Genomic DNA, 16,859 nt, shown 5'->3' on the forward strand with positions numbered 1-16,859 from the left:
CCGGACATGCATAGCACCTATTTAACACCCAAATCACACCAATAAGGCACATAAATGACTGAAATAAATGCAATAGACACATAAAATTTGGGTTTAGAAGTATGTTCATACATTAATAAACATTCTGGTACTTATGGACTCTAACCGAACCTAACCTAACCGAACCTAACCGAACTCTGAAAAACACATTCCTACTGCACATGCATGAGGTAAGTTTAGTATGGAAAGAAGTACAGTATGACACTTTCTGGTAAGTATAGTATGGGAAAAAATACAATATGAAACATTCTGGTAAATATAGTATGGAAAATAGTACAACATGAAACATTTTGGCTACTTACAGCAAGTCCCTGGCCACCTCGATGAATAACCGCCTCCTCTCGGACTCTGACAGTAAGAATGATTTCCTGAAGCACTTGCACTACACTCTTCCTGAAGTCTTGCACTGAACTTAGTCACTAACACACAGAAGTCCGTTCTTTTCACAGTGTTCACTTTAGTCCAAATAATGTTCCATTAAATTTAAGTGTTGCACATTAACTTTTCCCAAGCCATGGCGAAGAGCGTAGGTCTTGTCGCGGTGAGAGACAGGCGGGAAGTGGGGAGGATGCAGCGGCGCTCTATCGGACGTCGGAGGAATGACGAACCAAAACAATGCTCTCACGCGGCACGCACGGCAAGTTCAAATTACGGACGGCAAAAAATCGATTTTTTTTTTCCAATTTTTTTGGATTTTCGGACCATTTTGGGAATGTTTGATCCCAGGACGATAAGGTTCGGTTAGTGGGGATGTTCGGTTATTGGGCGTCCGGATATTAGAGGGATTACTGTATTATGATTGGTGTGTAGAAATTTCATCACAGAATTGGCAGTACGTGAGTGGTCGAAGTTCATGACGTTTCATTGATGTATGGATCGCACCACAAGGGGCTAGAGCTCTTTGTTTACAAACACAGACACAACTGCCACCACATGGACGCACATAACCCATAAACCGAGTCCTTGGGAGCCCTGTACACATGCAAGTTATAACTGTATCACATGTGTCACAGAGGGCACACCCAGTGGGGCAGGTGCGCATGAAATTGTGACACTCACGTGTCACACAACACATTTGCAGTAATGATGAGGTTAAATGAGGAGGGATGGATTATTAACCCCCTAAATTAGCTGCATCCATTATTGCATCTTAAAAACTTAACTGTATAATATCTAGCAGTAGCCACAACTGGATTTCAAGGACTTTCAAGTGCTGTATAGCCATATTGCAACATTTCAAGGAATTTTTTTGGTTACGCATCACTGTATGGCGAATTTTTATGTAACAAAATTAAAACATTTTAAAGACACATTTGTGAAGGAAATGCCGTAGAGAATACCTCCCCCCTCCTTTATTTGAGGAGTTTATGTCACAAAGTAGACTGAAATACCCGATGGGCTTGACTGAATTAAACCGTAATAATTACTATAAACTGTACCTTGTTTTGTTGACCTTGCATATCGGTATGTTTCCAGAAAAATATGTTTTCATCGGTAACCATGGCCAAATCTTTCTTGTAGCTACCTGACTGAACTCTAATAGCATTTTTGGCCCGATCTTGCAAGTGGTCCACATTTCCCTCTCTCCCTTTTTTTTTTTTTGTTGCAGAATTATGTAAATTCATGTGTTTACATCGTTCCAGATGGACTGGCTTCTGTATTATTATCATTTGTGACAAAGAAGTATTATAAAGGAAAAGTGTTTCCCAAATCAAATCAAATTCTGGACCTGATTTTTAGGTCTTTGAATACCTCGATATTCCAACATTCAGATGCCTGTTCAAGTCTGTGCAGCCTCATCTGGAATGTATCCAATCAGTTTTGTCACCACAATCCTCCAAACTGGTGACTCAGGCTTTTAAGTCTCCCAACCATGGCATACAGGAGAATAAGGGGAGAAATGACTGAAGTAGGGTAAAACGGTAATTTCACTGTGATGCCAGTACTTACAATTCAAAGGCCCGTAACTCTGAGAGTGTTGCATGGATTCTTCTTCTAATGGGCTTGGTTTAGAGGAATGGCGACCTAATAAGGCCATGTAAAAGGTTTGAGAAATGGAATTGTTTACCGACAATTTTCAGCATTTATTGCATCAATTAAGAAAAAAAAAAATCTGATTATGCATTATTTACATGTTTCAGGCCATATTAACATTCACCCCTCAGTTTCAGATCATTAAAAAATGATTTGATATTTTGAGGTGAATTCAAATGGCAGCCTACCCTGTGAGTCACCCAGCAAGCTGAAGAAAATGCCACGTAAATATTTTTGCATGAAAGTGAAGTCATACATCAAGGACAGCCTTGCTACTGCCACTAAGGTAGTATGATTATTTTAGCTATTCGTGTTGGAGTGCCTTTATCCTTTCTGGTGCTTTGGCCGGGAGTGTTTTTCTTTCACATGTTGAGCCAGTTTTGTAGGGGAGGATTTCTTGTTTTGTTGGATTGCATAGGCTACAAGTTTCTCAAAAATTTTCCATGTGTATGCCTATTTGGCTGTCTCTCTCTCTCTCCTTTGTTGTGAGTAGCCTAGGCTAGGCTGTAGGCCAAGGTGTTGACAGACTCAGTAATTTAGGTGGCTGACCTCTCAAGGCTAGCCTAATGTTTCTGGCAGGTCTAGCCTAACCTATATAAGGAGCCTGGGATAGTAATTAACCCAGACTACACCTGGCATCAGAGTGAACGCTTCAGCGGAAGCGCAGGTGACAAACAATCCTAAACCTGCATCTAGACAGCCGTCCTTTGACTGCGACAATGAAGAAACAACAACCTGCTTCCACCGTGGATCAACATATTTAGCAACAAAGACTTCGACGAAAACTCCTTACAAGGTGCCCTACGTCCTATGGACAGTCTCAGTGATGAAGTTGGGAAGTTTGTAGCCGCTGTGTATGATTCTAAGCGGTACATAGTGGTTGTGTTGAAGTTTGCCACTGAGATGGGTGACATGAACCTGCGCTTCATGGCTCCTGAAGGACCGAGGACAGTCTTCAGTGGGCAGCGCGAGTGGATGAAAACTGTGTACCAGTGTCATACATCCTTGAGGTCCTAAAGGAGTCCCACTGACCAACTCCCAAGCTTGCCAGCCACTTCTCTATCAATGAAACCGTGATGGATGCCATCGACGTAAAGTTCGCCTGATAGGCTACACAGCATAGGCCCTATTGTATGGTAGCCTCGGCTACCTAAGCCCAGTTATACCGGTAATCAATTTTTTGTGATATGTACTGTGGTATTATAACAGTAAAAACTTTGAAGCATTCTTTTTTTTTTACTTTAACCCGTTAACTGCGCATGGCGTTTTTTTGGAGGAGTCTGTGGTGCACAGACATAGGGGTAAAAATGAAGTTTCCCAAAGGCCAAATTTTGTCTTAGGAATTGATAGAACACATGCCAAAGTATATAGTAATGAAATGTTAGCCACCTTGGTAAAGCCATAGATGAACATCGAAGTGTCTGATTCCCTGTTGGAATGTATGGTTTTCGGTTTCAGTTTCGGTTTTGAAGGCTCAAACATGCTTGCATGGGTCGGCCTTGGTCACCATGGCACTATGTTCGAAATTCACATGCGCAGCCAGGGCTGTATTGAGCAGCCGCACTCGGAACAGCCCAGGCTGTATAGAGCAGTTAACGTGTTAATGACGAAATTTTTTTTTTTTTTTTTTTTTTTTTTTTTTTTTTTTTTTTTACATAAATGATTATAGGTAGCTGAAGCACAAGGGCCGAATGTACAGGTAAAGCAATAAAAATATCAATATTCTGTGTGTGGTGGTTTGTATATAGCAAAAACCATCATACATGGTGAAATTACCCCTCCTAATTTTGGGAGTTTTTCAGTCGTTCTGTTGTATTTTGACATCAAAACACACATAGGATTAGCCATATTGAAAACAATGCAGAAACAACAAAATCCACCAAAAAACCTGACAACGGTTTGAAAATCTGTTGTCTGAGATGAGTGATTGCTCCCAGGACACAAAAAAAATTCCATGGCCAAATATCTATCTATCTATAGCTCGATGCCCTAACCCCGCAAAGGGTGGCTGCAGACAAAACACCTCCAAATCGCTTTGTCACCACCATTTGACTCCCCTCCCCCCAACTCTGTCCCCCCCTCCATCATATACCCCTCAGCTTCATCCCTCCACCTCATCCTTGGTCTTCCCCTCCCTCTCCTTCCCTCTACTTCACCTACATACATCCTTTTAGCCAGTCTTTCATTCTCTATTCTCTCCACATGTCCAAACCACCTCCGTGTATTTCTCCTAATTTTCTCAGTCATCCACATCCACCCCACAACGTTCTTTCACTTCTTCATTCGTCGATCTGTCCTTCCATGTCACTCCACATGCTCCTCTCAGGTAAATCATTTCCAACCTCTCTCACTCTTGATTTGTTCTCCTCTAGCAAGGTCCATGCCTTGCTTCCATACACAAGGGTAGGGGTCACAATATCATGCAGTGACCTCATAACATCCATACTCACCTCCCCATTTCTCATCACCGCTTTCAGTGAACTAATAACTTTCCTTTGCTGCTGTACCCTTTCAAGCACTTCATCCCCCAAACTTCCATCCTTACTCATCACACTACCCAAATACTTGAGTGCACCCACATTCACCATATCCTCACCATCCAACCTCACTGTGCATTTTGTGACTTCATTCCTCTCAAACACCATAACTTTACTCTTGTTTACATTAACTTTCAGATTCCTCTTCCTACACACTGCCCCAAATTCATTCGTGAAACCTTGCGACTCCCGTTCATCATCACTCAACAATGCTGTATCATCAGCAGACAGCAACACCAGAATCTTCCACACCTCACCCTCATTCATTAGAGCTATCCCCACATCCACTGGCCTACCTTGCACCTCCTTTACAACCCCATCCATGTATATATTAAACAGCCATGGAGACATTACACATCCCTGTTTCAGTCCCACACTTGGATCAAAGAACTCACTCAGCTCACCATCCACTCATTCCGTAGCCCTAACTCTCTCATACGTACTTTTCACAGCACTCAACAATTTCCCATCCACTCCATATATTCTTAATACCTTCCATCTGCCTTGCCTATCTACTCTGTCGAATGCTTTCTCCAAGTCCATGAAGGCAGTATACACTTTCTTTTCCTTCTCTAGATACTTCTCCACTAAACATCTTAGAACAAGTATCTGATCTACACACCCTTTTCCCTACCTAAATCCCCCTTTATCTTCTCCAATTAGCTCCTTTGTTATATGCCTAACCCTGTCAGTAAGTATTCTACCATATATTTTTCTAGTCACACTAAGATGGCAAATACCCCTATGGTTACCACATACTTCTCTCTCCCCTTTTCCTTTGTATAAAGGAACAGTTACTGTATACCTGAATTCCAGTCCTCTGGAACCTTTCCCTCTTCCCAAGGCAACCTACACTTCCATATCCACTCCACAACAATGTCACCCCCATACATCAGCATTTCACCACACACTTCATCATTTCCTAGGGCCTTTCCTATCTTGATCTTCTTCATTGCTTCAGCTACTTCCGCCCTACTGATCTCTTCCTCCCTCCTCTCATCTCTTCTTCTCCCAGTCATGCCCCAACCACTTATACTCGCACTGCACTCACTCTCTACATTCAACAAATCCTCAGGGTGCTCCTTCCATCTCCTCATTTTCTTTCTCTTCTCGACCAACAATCTGTTATTCCCATCTTTCGCTCCCCTACTATTTCCCCTTTCACACTGTCTTACTTTCTTTACCTCCTTGCAAAACAGTTTCTTACTCTCCCTCCATTTCAAACTCAGATTCCTCCCAAACTCTTCATCTACTCTCTTCTTACACTCCTTGACCAGTCTCTTCACCTCCCTTCTCCTGCTCACATATACCTCTCTCTTCTCTCTTTCATCTTCTTCCCTACCTATACTTGCTAGCCAGTCACTATATACCTTCTTCTTTTGTTCCACAGCTCATTTCATCTCACCATTCCACCATGCTGTCCTTTGCATGCCCCTGCATCTCCTCCTCACTCCACAAACCATCTTGCATGCTGCGTCTTTCTCTTCCGTGAATATCTTGCATACTTCTTTCACCCCTTTCATCTGCTCTAACTCATACCTTCCCAATCTTTCTTCCACTGTGCTCTTATACACTGCCATTTTCTCACTCAAGCAACTTCTCCACTCTTTTCACAGGAGCTGTATCCTCCTGTCTTCTCCTTCATCTATTCACCTATTTTCTTTGCAGCCTTATCTTGGCCATCACTAAGTGATGGTCAGAGATTCCATTCCCCCCACCCTTTGCACACTCTTGCATCCAACACTTTCGTCCCATCTGCTCATCCACACACTCGTAATCTATCATTGCCTTTTCGTTCAACAAGTTCACCGTCGATCCTCCTCATGACTCTCCATGCATACCTGTGGATCATCTCATACCAGAAGAAGGTGTTGGCTATTGCCAACCCCCTACTAGGATAGATATATATCAAAGCACTACCATTCCTATCTACTTCAGCTGGCACACCCCACTGACCAACCATTCCATCCAGACCTGGAGCGGTGGCATCTTCGTTGTGAGTCTACCCCCCAAAGGCTGTCGAAGCAGAAGAGGAGGACAGCATGGGGGCCAAACCACTGCATACCCCCACCGGCCCCTCACGGGGCCCGAAAACCTGGGAGTGGCTTCGGTCACCCGGGCAAGTACCACACCTCTCAGCGCAACGTGTACAACAACACCATTTTTTTCTGCACCGAGAAATGACCCCCCGGCGATCATTTCTTGATGACTTCTTCTAGCCGGGGACATTGAGAGCAATCCAGGACCCACCAACAAATACATATGTCCAACATGCTCAAAACCTATCATGTCGAGCCGACAGACAGAGGGTTCACCTCAGTGCAATTCCTGCAAGAACTGGACCAATCACACAAACACCTGGACCTGCTCTCTATGCTCCTTCCCCCCACCTACTAACCCCCCCACCAACCCTACTCCTTCTTCCTCCACACCTCCTCAGCCAAACCCATGGAGCCTTCCTACACCATCCAATCCCCCAACCCCTCCCATTCCACTCCATCCTAATCCACCCCAACCGTTACTTCCACCACAAACTTCTCCTACCCCTTCCCCTCCACCCACACCACCACCTCCTGCCCGTGCTGCAGCAGCCAACACACATCGCACACACAACATAAACATTCTTCAGTTAAACATAGATGACATAAACACCAAAAAACAAGAACTCACACAATTCATCAAACAACATAACGTACACATTGCCGTCTTACAAGAAACAAAACTACACAGAGCACAGAAAACACCAACATTTCATAACTTCACCACCATTTGACAAGACCGGGCCGACGGCAGTGGTGGTGAACTCATCACCCAGGCACTCAAATCCATTAACTTCTCAGATACCAGTGCACACACAAAGGCACTTCTCCCCCCACATGACACCACAACAGAAACACAATCAACTAAAGTATGCACTGGTAACAAATCACATATAACAATCGCCAACACCTACTTTCCCCCCAGTCGTCCCCCACAGTACCACACAATTACTCTCCATAAATACACCACATCACTAACATACCCAGCGTCGTCCTGGGTGGTGATGTCAATGCCAAGGCATCAGCCTGGCATGTCAACAATCCTGACACAGACTTAGGGCTGGTACTACAGTCCCAAACAGATAATCTTTTCATACTCAGTAATCTCCATCAACATACCCATATCCCACACCAAGCCCTCTTCCACCATCCCCAAACCTTGCTCCTACAACATCCTGGAGAATGGTCAGAACCCTTGGCTCTGTCCGCCTCTCGATCATCATCACTCCCAAAACCAGAAGCATCCCAGCTGGCCACAGACACACATACACCAATTATAAGAGAGCCAACTGGGAGGCCTTCACAACTGAAACAGAACAACATTTTGTAATATTAAACAATACACCCATCACAAACATCAACACCGCTGTTCACACTTTCAATACAATTATACAAAATGCAGACAAAAGACACATCCCTAGAGGCAACAGAAAGAGAGACAACCCCAACTTCACACCAGAAATTAAAGGCCTCATCAGACAACGGAATACACTACGACACTCCCCAACACCTCATACATAAGACGCCATACAACAAATACAAGAACTCAATAAAATATCAGAACAGCAAACACTAAACTGGAAAAGTTATCTCCAGACACTTGACCACAAAACAAACATCAGCAAACTCTACAAAACACTAAACAGCATCACACTTTCCAACAGCAGCACTACACAATCACACGCTGCCATCACAGCAACAGACACCGTACACAAGCAAACACTCTCATCAATCTCTTTTCACATGTCAGCTGTCTAAACCCCCATCACAATGACCGACATATCATCCGATGTAAGAGACAGTTCCCCACAGACCCAGACTATGGATCTTTCACTTACAACCAGATGAAGCACATCATCAACAACCTTAAGCACTCATCTGCCTGTGGACCAGACAACATAAGCAACATTCACCTTAAACATCTTGGACCACAAGGCATACAAGCAGTCACCGACATATCAGACTACAGCTACTCAAACAACACAATACCCAACATCTAGAAGCATGGCATTATCATCACTATCCCTAAACCTTCCTCACACCACCATGTCACACTCCTCTGCACCCCCTCTAAAGTCACCGAACGACTGGTACTACAACTAGTTACACCTCATGCCCCCCTAGCCCCATCACAACATGGCTTTAGGTCGCTGCAGTCCACAAACACCCTTCTTGCAGACCTTACACAGAGTTTTTGATGGCATGAATTCAGATAGGCCACCACACAGAACACTCCTAGTCACACCATACATTAGCAAAGCTTTTGTTGCCATCCCCCGCCACAACCTCACAAACCAAATATTCAACACAAACATGCACAATAACACAAAAAGATGGCTGGCAAACTACTTAGCAGGCAGATGTGCACATGTAACATTTACCGGTCAGTCTTTGACCATCAGAAGCTTCACAAATGGCGGCCCCCAAGGATCTGTTTTGTCCCCTACACTCTTTAACCTACACATGCATGACATACCTACACCCCATACACCACAGATACACACGGCTTCCTATGCGGATGATATAACACTCACATGTACACACCAAAATGCAAACACAGCTGCACACGTCCTCCAAGCTTTCCTCAACACAGTACATGAATGGTTCACCACAAACAGGCTCAAAATAGCCCCAGCCAAATCACAGTGACCCTTCTCACAAACTGGACAGCAGAACGCAGTCACATTCCACACCTCACCATAAACAACACTCCCCTACCACACACACACACACACCCAAAATCCTTGGTGTAACATACATCATGTCATTTAAACAACACATCACAAACATTAAAAATAAAATAACACCAAGACTCAATGCCCTGAGGTCACTTGCCCACACAACATTTGGAGACAACAAAGAAACCACCACCACAGTATGCAAACAATATACAGTATACATTAAGTGATGAATTATGCAAGCCCTGCTTGGGCTCCTAACCTCACTAAAACACACTACAACACAATACAGACCATGCAGAACAAGGCCCTAAAAATAATCACAGGCTGCACAGCTACTACACTCACAGACCACCTACATCAAGAAACCAAAGTCCTCAAAGTCAAGGATCACCTAGCCACGAGAGGCACCCAAATTCTCACTGCAGCCTCCACAAACCCACAACATCCACTACATTACATTTCAACACACCCACACACACCAAGGAACATCAAAACAACGCCCAGCACACGATATCATACACAAATACTGTCATCTCTCCCACCTCGCCAACCTCAGACCAGCTTCCAGAAGCATATCCGTACTCAAATCACTTGCTGCTCCATTCAGTCACTTAAAGACAACACACAGCTGCATGCATGGCCTCCTGATATCCACCCCTCCAAATCCTATCTCCCTCATGAGGACAGGGTCCACCTGGCCAGGCTGAGATGTGGGCATCATCCAGCCCTCTTAATTTACCAGAAGAGGCTGGATGACTCTGTCGCTGATGGATGTCCAGAATGCAACACAGCACCCCATACTATTAAGCACATTGTGGAAGACTGCATTGCACACAATCACTTATGCCAACAGCACAACATACACTCCTTGAGAGCTCTGTGGGAAAGCCTGGTTTCGGCCATGGCCTTCCTTAGGGACTAGGAGCTGTTCGGCCAGACTGCCTAGGGAACAACTGCTACTACTACTACTACCACCACTCCATCCACTCATACATTCTCAACTTTGCCATTCATATCTCCAATCAAAAACACTCTCATGCCCCTTTCAGACTTATCCATACATGCTTTTGCACTCACCCAAAACTCATCATTCACTCTTGCCACTTGGTCCTCTGTCGGCTCATATGCACATACAGTTGCGCAAGCTTGTATACCTACTTTCATCCTTGCACCCACTGTTCCATACTCTCTTATATTCTCCTTCCACTTTTTGCTTATCATCAGACTTACTCCCTCTCATGCCCGCTCATTCTCATTAACTCCCACAAATATTTCTAAACCATACTCCCATTCTCTCACCCTTTCATCTTTCCATTTAGTTTCAGTCTATCCACATACATCCACTCTTGCATCCTAAAGCACCTGAACAATCTCTCTCTCTTTCACTTCATCAATCACTCCTCTCACATTCCACGTTCTCATCCTTAGAATGTCCATTGTCTTTTCCTTGGTCATCAGCGTCCTGGTCCAAAGCGCTTTGTTCGCTTGTTTGGTTAGTCCTTTTTACTGGATGGGGCACTAACCCACCACCAACCTTTTTAGTCGCCTCATACGACAAGCAGGGATAGTGGTGAGTATTCTTGAAACCCCCCTACCCCCAAGGGGGGTTTGTGATAATCTAAATGTCTGTGAACCCAGTCGTTTCAAATGTAATTCTAGAACATTATCCTTGCATCATGACAGTATGACACATATAATTTCATGGTGATGTGGTGACGGACTTACTGTAATTTTGCATGAAGCAGTTAGATATTACAAAAAAATTGGTCAGTGGAACAAAATATTGCTACCAACCTACATGTATGAAAGTAGGCTAATTCTTTTAATCACTTTAAATTAATTCACACCCTTGAACTTCCGAGAGAAAAATTAAATGTAGGCACCGGTACATTAGAGAAAGAGAAAGAGAGAGAGAGGAGTATTCCTCTGGGACTTCAGCATGGTGAAACAGGAGCGGAGTCACCTCTCTCTCTCTCTCTCTCTCTCTCAAGTAATATAGAACTGGTGTACGGTGGTTTTAGTGATGACGATGGTGGTGGCAATTGAGAGTCACCCAGATGACTTAGACATAATGGAAAGTAGGAGGAGTCATATTCTGGGGGAGGAGTTAGCTGCACATGAGCACACTGTTTGAGTCTCTACACTGTGATCTAACCTTATCCACTCATACTCTGATGACTCCACTCTTCACCTTTCCATTCGCTTCCCACAGCGTCCATCTCGGCATTTACTTCAACAAACAAGGGATGAGGCTATGGCACACCTAATGTCTGACTTGGCTCGTATCTCTAATTGGGGTAAAAATAACCTCGTTTTTAATGCATCAAAAACTCAGTTCTTTCATTCATCAACCCAACAAAATCTTCGACATGAGTACCTCCTAACTTTTAACAATATCCTTCTCAATCCTGCATCATCTTTAAACATAGGTGGGGTTTCATTCTCATAGGATTTATCTTGGAGAGAACATATTACTTCCCTTGTAAAATCTGCTTCCTAGAGATTGGGTGTGCTAAGCTGATTCTGTACCTTCTTTACCTTTGCACAGTTGTTGACTTTATACAGGGGTTTTATTCGCCCCTATGGAGAGTACAACTCTCCTTGTGGGGAGGCTCCCCACATACACCTCTTCTCAACAGGGTGGAGTAAAATGATTTTTGTCCCATTAACTCTCCTCCTCTTACTGACTCCTTTCAACCTCTGTCTCTGCTGCACTTTTATATCTTTATCTCTTTTCTGTCACTACTTCAGCAGTCACTGCTCCCCAGAACCATCTGCTTGCATCCTGCCACCACCACGACGGGCACGTGGCATCTGTCTAGCAACAAATATACCATTCCAGATTCGCATGCTTCCCGTGGGTGACGCATCGCTGAGGGAGCAAAAATTTGAACCAGTAAGCTACAGCAGTCTCCCTCCTTGGCTCATTCCAGAACCTAATGTGTGTCTCAAAACCATATGTAGAAAAATCTTTTCGGATGAAGAAACTAAATCAAAGTTTTTGTGCCATGACCTTCTCCACAGAGACTCAGTAAAGTTGTATACTGATGGCTCAAAGTCACCCCTTGGTGTAGGCTGTGCTGTCATCCATAAAGGGGGTGTACGTCTTGGACGGCTTTCAAATAATGCGTCTGTTCTCACTGCTGAACTAACTGCTATTGAGAAGGCTCTTGAAGAGGCTTACTCAATGCCGGGAAAGACGTTTACAATATATTCAGACTCCTATGGAAGCTTGACCGCCATTAAGCAATTTAACACATTCCACCTTATAATAAGGAAGATTCAGTCTTGGCTTTGGCGCCTGCCTACAAAGTATAAATTTGTTTCGTTTTGCTGGATACCTTCACATGTTAATCTCTATTGGAACAAATTTGCTGATAAAGAGGCAAAATCGGCATGTTCTTTTCCTTTTGTTGGTTATAATAAGGTTCCCTATTCTGATTTGAAGACCGTTATCCGTAACTTTGTTTGGTCTGAGTGGCAGGTGAGATGGGCTTCCCCCTCCCTGGCCAATAACTCGAAGTATAAAGAGATACGGCCATCGGTCTATGCCTGATCATCCTCTTCTCAGGTTTGTCGGGGTTTTGAGACAAGGTTGACTAGGCTGCGAATTGGCCATATGCTTTTGACTCATGGGTTCCTTTTGGACCGAGGGGTCCCACCCCAGTGTGACATCTGACATGTCACAACAACTTGCAGGCATTTCTTATTGGACTGTCTGACCTATGCCCGCTCTCGGACGAAATTTTTAACAAATAGGGGATCCCTATCATTTGTTTTAGGTAATAAGGCAAATGTTTCTAGCCTTATGGCATTTTTAAAGGAGACAGGGCTATACTGCAAGCTGTGATTAGTGTTGTCAAAGTTATGTTTTAGGGCTTGCTGTCTACATCTGTTTTCATTTTACCTACGATTTTTAGTTACACGATTATTGTGTAGTAGTTTTCTCTATTTTTGTACTCATTCTTTTAAATTATTGTCTTTCATATCTCACTCATCAAAGTGCTGAATGACCTATCAGGTCCCAGTGCTTGGCCTTTGGCCTAAACTTCATATTCCATTCCATTCCATTCTAGCAACGAACTCTTATCCCTTTTCTGTTCAGCTCTTTAATGCAAGAGTTAACTGCTACTCCCAGTCCTTCATGTATGCAACAGGTCAACTCTGGAACTCTCTCCCTCTGTCTGTATTTCCTACTGCCTACAATCCCCAGTCTTTCAAACGAAGATTGTCCAGGCATCTCGAAATGAATGGCTCTTGAATCGGACTGTCTGTCATCTTGTTATTGTTCTTCTTGGAGGGAGCAATTTGCAGGCCCCTGGCCTTTAGTTCCTTCTTCCTTGCACTAAAAAATATTAAAAAAAAAAAATAAACACACAAACTCAGCCACCACACAGAAATAGAGTACAGTAGTCAGAGCACTAGGGCATGGAGCACTGATGGGCCACAAGGGACGTCACAGCATTAATGCGCGTGGCACAAAAGGTCACAGGCAAAGTCACTGCAATGGGGTTAGCCACCGCATGGGTCACAAATGCACAGCATACATGTACATCCTCACTATACAGTAGTCAGAACACTGAGGGGTCACATAGGAAGTCACAGCACTACAACAACGACCGAGACATGAGGGGTCACAGGCAAAGTCACAGCACTGGGGGGTAGTCACCATGTGGGTCACAAATGCACAATACACAGATACATCTTCACTATACAGTAGTCAGAGCATGACACAAGGGATGTCACAGCACCACAGCAATGAGTGAGGCATGGGAGGCCACAGGTTAAGTCACAGCACTGGGGGTTAGTCACTGCATGGGTCACAAGTGCACGATGCACAGATATATCCTCACTACACAGTAGTCAAAGCACTAGGACACGGAGCACTGAGGGACCACAAGGGAAGTCACTGCACTACAGCAACGAGTGAGGCATGGGAGGTCGCAGGCTAAGTCACAGCACTAGGGTTAGCCGCTGTGTAGATCACAAATGCAGAGGGCGCAGATACGTGCTTACTACATGGTGTCCACGGGAGAGAATGAAAGGGTGACAGTAGGCTTGGCATGTCGGGTGAGACTGTCCTACAATGCATTGTGATTGGTTGGCGCATTGCGGGGTCTGCCTATATGCCAATTGGGTCTTGTGTCTGAGCCAGATGATACACCTCACCGCTGGAAAGTGCGTAGTACCGCCAATCGCTTCCCGTTTTGGAGCCAGCTATTGCCTAATTTCGCCAGATACTGTATTGTTTTAATAGAGCCAAGCAGAAAACACCGTATATTGCAGTGGGGCACATATTGTGACAACAGGTAACTGAGAGATTACTGTACAGTACACCCTTGATCTATCTACTGTATATATTGCCAGACGCCGTAATCCCTTAAGGGGTGGCCATTTGACTTTGAGTTATTTGTTTTACGAGGAGGAGCTGAATTGGTAGAGAGGCGGCCTGCAGTTCTGATGGACCCTGGTTCGAATCCCGGCTGGGGCAGGGAACAGTTTAAGGATTTGAATTTCATAAAAGGCAGACTTTCCTGATCTACCAGATGACCCGCCGACATGTAAAAATACCCCCGTTAATACCAATACAGCAGTCCTGTATGAGACAGCCCTAGCATGTATTCAGTATGGATGGTGGGTGTTAGCGCTGAAGTGGTGACATGTGGAAGTGTAAGAGGACTACTGGGCCTTGGGATAGGCTACTGTCCCCAAGATATAGGCCCTGAAACCTTTGCCCAGAGTTGGACACATATTTATAAAAAAAAAAAAAAAAAAAAAAAAAAGACACGTAGGGAGCACGTATGGTTTGGGTTTATGGTTACCACCCAGCGTTATAAATGGTTTCTTGGTTTACAGGAAACCATTTGGCTTGTCACTCAGTGTAAAGCCACCTGTAAAGGAAAGAAAAGTAATAAGAAGTGACAGGAAAGATGGGAAAAATAGGAAGAGAGGAGGGCAGGCACAGAAAAAGAAAGATAAAGCCTAAGGAAGAAGTAGGCAGCACTACATCAAGTGAGTGGATGATGGTCGCCAACACTCTTGATACAACAAACTAATTGGTACCAGACCCTTGATGTTAAAGCTGAATGCCATGCTTTTCGATAATTTCCCAGGCGTTGCGGCTTTTACCAAACAAAGAGTGTTAAGTATAGAGAGTCGCTTGAGTGTACCGTTATATGGTATAGGTTAACATACAGCAAGGTCTAAATGGGTCTTTTTCTCAAAAAATGCTCTACTTATTGGTCTTCTTATGATGCTGGTTACCCAGAAACTGATGTGGCATTCTGCGGAATGCGGAGGAGCACGTGTGTGTGTGTGTGTGTGTGTGTGTGTGTGTAGGGATGCCACCCTGGTCAGTGTTTCCCACGCATCCATTCTTTTACCAAACAAAAATTTGTTAAATTAACATAACATTTAGCCAGCTCAAGGTGGTCGTTAAAAACCAAAGTTTGTTAAAAGTGTCTTGTATATTGAGGGTTTACTGTACGTTGAACCACTGTCTAACTATCTATCTATCTGTCTGTCTGTCTGTCTGTCTATCTATTGTTGATATTATCTATCTATCTGTCAGGGTTGGAAAAAATCAGATTTTTTTTTTTTAATTAAAAAAAAAAAAAAAATTAAATTAGCTGCTTCTTCCTTAGCCTGTATCATTCTTTTTCTGTGCCTGCCCTCCTCTCTTCCTATTTCTCATAACTTTCCTGTCACTTCTTATTGCTTTTCTTTCCTTTACGGGTGGCTTTGCATTGAGTGACAAGCCAAATGGTTTCCTGTAAACCAAGAAACCATTTACAGCGCTGGGTGGGAACCATATAACCAAACCATATGTGCTCCCTACATGTTGGCAAGTGGGTTGGTGGAGGGTTAGTGCTCCTCCCCATAAAACAAATAATTCGAAGTCAAATGGTCACCCTGTACTTGATTATGGCATCTGGCAATAGATAGATAGATTTTTTTTAAAATTTGAATCAGATTTTTTTCAATCTGTGATTTTTTTTCTGATATTCACAGAAGAAATATGTGCAGCATGTGATGTGGTGTGTGGGATGAAGAGAAGACAGGGGGGGATGCAAGGAACAGCGTGGTGGAATGAAGAGGTGAGACAGGCTGTGGCACAAAAGAAGAAAGCATACAATGAATGGATGAGAAATAGGGGCATGGAAGAAGTTGAGAGGCGGAAGAGAGAGTTGTATGTAGAAAGAAAGAGAGAGGTGAAAAGATTAGTAAGAGAGTGGATGAGGAATTTGGAAGGAATTTGAGTGTAAAGTGGAGGGACTGCAAGAAAATGTTCTGGAAAGAGGTGAAGAGAGTAAGACATGGTGGAAGTGAAGTTAGCAGGGGAGTGAAAGATAAAAATGGTAAATTACTAGGGGAGAAGGGAGAAAAAGTGAGCAGATGGAGGGAACACACTAAGGAATTGTTGAACATAGAGGATGAAAGTAACGCGAGTATAAGTGACAGGGGAATGGCTGGGAGGAGGAGGGAAGTGAGAATACAGGAAGAAATAAGTAGGATAGAAGTTGTGAAAG

Source organism: Coenobita brevimanus, chromosome 26 (genome assembly GCF_032717465.1).
Source record: "Coenobita brevimanus isolate Jiangsu-jjx chromosome 26, ASM3271746v2, whole genome shotgun sequence".
Classification (NCBI taxonomy): Eukaryota; Metazoa; Arthropoda; class Malacostraca; order Decapoda; family Coenobitidae; genus Coenobita; species Coenobita brevimanus.